The sequence below is a fragment of the Crinia signifera genome, chromosome 2, assembly GCF_055691185.1.
Source record: "Crinia signifera chromosome 2, ASM5569118v1, whole genome shotgun sequence".
In the NCBI taxonomy this organism is placed as follows: domain Eukaryota; kingdom Metazoa; phylum Chordata; class Amphibia; order Anura; family Myobatrachidae; genus Crinia; species Crinia signifera.
In genome coordinates this window covers 168,101,899-168,105,243 of record NC_139218.1, presented here as the reverse complement: position 1 = coordinate 168,105,243, position 3,345 = coordinate 168,101,899, and the positions used below count along the sequence as shown (strand labels likewise).

At 40.3% G+C, this 3,345-nt stretch overlaps 1 pseudogene; it reads right to left on the bottom strand.

The window, feature by feature from the left end:
• Positions 1–603: 603 nt before the first annotated feature.
• Positions 604–722, bottom strand: LOC146060794 (5S ribosomal RNA; annotated as a pseudogene).
• Positions 723–3,345: the final 2,623 nt, after the last annotated feature.

Sequence of the window (3,345 nt, the reverse complement as noted above, 5' to 3'; positions counted from 1 at the left end):
ATTTTTCTCAAGACACATAGAGATAGGAAGGGGGAAGGTGATATACCATTTAGGATATTTTTTCGTTTTTTGGTTTTCTCTTGTTATTCTTTAAAATGCTGTTAGAGAACACTGTTAAAATAACGTTAAAAGGCAATAGTGATTGTATTTAACCCTATATGGGTTAGGTTTCTGTGGCCATAATGTCGCAAGAATCCAGGGATTTTTCTGGGATATGTTGGTGATGCCAGTGTACTTTGTATTAGACAGTTCGTATCCTGAGGGTGATGATTCGTTCGTAGACATAGGGTTGTCCATTGTTTACATTTGGAGAGTAGTTCTATATACGGGAAGTCTTCAGTAAGTTTATGACACCATTTTTCTATCTCCCATAGAATTTGATTGATGTGGGTGATTGTCTTAGTTCAGATTGTTGCTGTATATTTTGATAAATCATAGTATTCGGTAGTATGGTGATGGCTGTGTGATAGGGGAAGTGAGATAAGTGCCTAAGGATCATTGAGGTGAGAGAATAATATTTCTGTTGTAATTGTTAGGACTAGAAAGAATATAGCATTGACACAGTGAAAAAGGTTTTTATTAGACCATTGTGCATACTCCCTATTGGTACGACACCTGGTGTTCACAGGTGGTCTCCCATCCCAGTACTAACCAGGCCCAGTGCTGCTTAGCTTCCAAGGTCAGATGAGATTGGGCGTCCCAGCACTGGTTTGATCGTAGTCTCAGGGTTCTATCCTTTGGTCGTTAGTGAAAAAGTGATCAAGAGGGTAAAGACCAAAACATACGGTCTTTACTATTGTGATAAAAAAGGGATGTGCTAGTCCAATCTCGGTCATACGATACCTGGGGTTCATGGGTGGTCTCCCATCCCTCTACTTGCCGGGCCCCTGCTGTTTCTATTCCATCGTCCAATAATTTGGGATGGTCCAGCATAGGTTTTAGTCGTATGACATGTTGGTCACTGGAGTGGCTAGTAATTGGTATTAATAGCCAAAGGGAAGGAGGGGGGTGGGGTGGGGGGTATGTGGGGGAGGGGGAAAGGGAAGATTTATGATAATGATACTGAGTGTCATGTTCCGTTTGAACCCAATGTGCAGTTGGAAAAAAGGGGGGGAAGGACTTAACTGAGAAATGCTCCGTAATTTATATTTTCATTCATTCCTGAAGGATTCAGGGAGTTGAGTTTGAATATCCACTCACTCACTCTTCTTGCCAGAGTATTGGTTAAGTCCCCTCCTCGTATACCTAGGCTTATTTTTTCCAAACCCAGTACCTTGAGGTCCTTCCAAGTATTGGAATGTTTGGTATGGAAGTGGCGGGCTACGGTAGTTAGTTTCTTCATTTTTAGGATGTCACTGGTAGAATTACGGATGGATCCAATGTGTTCTAGTATCCGTTTTTTCAGAGGTCTGCTTGTCATGCCCACGTATTTTTGATTACATGTTGCATGTGATGCAATAAATTACGTTTTTAGTGTTGCAATTTATGTAGTCTTTCAATTTGAGATTCTTCTCAAATCTGTCTGTTACGAATTGTGTACGGAGAATGTGCGGACATATTTTGCAGCATCCGCATGGGTAGGTCCCTACTGCCGAGGCTTTTGTTTTTTGCGTTTTTTGGAAGTGGCTTGTTACCAGTTGGTCTCGGAGATTCCTCGATCTTCTCCAACTCATAGATACCTGCGGATTTAATTTCTTTGAAAGTGTGGTATCCAGGTGGAGCACTGGCCAGTGTTTTTGGATTGCTCCCTTTATCTGTCGCCATTCCTGACAATAGTTTCCGACAAATCGTATTGTATTGTCTTCTTTGCGGCTCTTCTTTGTGTAGATAAGGTCTTCCCTTTTTCTCGAGAGGGAGTTTCTCATTGCTTTTTTAATAGATGTTTTGCTGTAACCTCTATCTTGGAGTCTGGTGGAAAGGTCTTCGCTCAGTAATCTGAATTGATGATCATCTGAACAGTTTCTTCTTAACCGGAGGAATTCTCCCTTTGGAATGTTTTCAATGGTAGGTAAGAAATGTGAGCTTGTTTGGTGTAGTACTGTATTGGTAGCAGTATCCTTTCTATAGAGTTTTGTGGAAACCATATTCTCTTCATTTTTCGTTTTCATCATTAAACACAAAGACTTCTTCCCACATATGCAAATATCTTTTTAGGATGGTGGGAAGAAGTCTTTGTGTTTATTAATGAAAACGAAAAATATACATCAAAGGTAGCATTGTGGCTAAGATATATCGATGATATTTTCATGATATGGGAAGGGGATTTGAACTCCCTCATGGAGTTCATAGAACAACTGAACAAAAATGTCTTGAATATTCGCCTGACCCATACCATAAGTAAATATGAGCTTCCCTTCCTGGACCTCATGATATGCAAAAATGAAGAGAATATGGTTTCCACAAAACTCTATAGAAAGGATACTGCTACCAATACAGTACTACACCAAACAAGCTCACATTTCTTACTTACCATTGAAAACATTCCAAAGGGAGAATTCCTCCGGTTAAGAAGAAACTGTTCAGATGATCATCAATTCAGATTACTGAGCGAAGACCTTTCCACCAGACTCCAAGATAGAGGTTACAGCAAAACATCTATTAAAAAAGCAATGAGAAACTCCCTCTCGAGAAAAAGGGAAGACCTTATCTACACAAAGAAGAGCCGCAAAGAAGACAATACAATACGATTTGTCGGAAACTATTGTCAGGAATGGCGACAGATAAAGGGATCAATCCAAAAACACTGGCCAGTGCTCCACCTGGATACCACACTTTCAAAGAAATTAAATCCGCAGGTATCTATGAGTTGGAGAAGATCGAGGAATCTCCGAGACCAACTGGTAACAAGCCACTTCCAAAAAATGCAAAAAACAAAAGCCTCGGCAGTAGGGACCTACCCATGCGAAAGCTGCAAAATATGTCCGCACATTCTCCGTACACAATTCGTAACAGACAGATTTGAGAAGAATCTCAAATTGAAAGACTACATAAATTGCAACACTAAAAACGTAATTTATTGCATCACATGCAACATGTAATCAAAAATACGTGGGCATGACAAGCAGACCTCTGAAAAAACGGATACTAGAACACATTGGATCCATCCGTAATTCTACCAGTGACATCCTAAAAATGAAGAAACTAACTACCGTAGCCCGCCACTTCCATACCAAACATTCCAATACTTGGAAGGACCTCAAGGTACTGGGTTTGGAAAAAATAAGCCTAGGTATACGAGGAGGGGACTTAACCAATACTCTGGCAAGAAGAGAGAGTGAGTGGATATTCAAACTCAACTCCCTGAATCCTTCAGGAATGAATGAAAATATAAATTACGGAGCATTT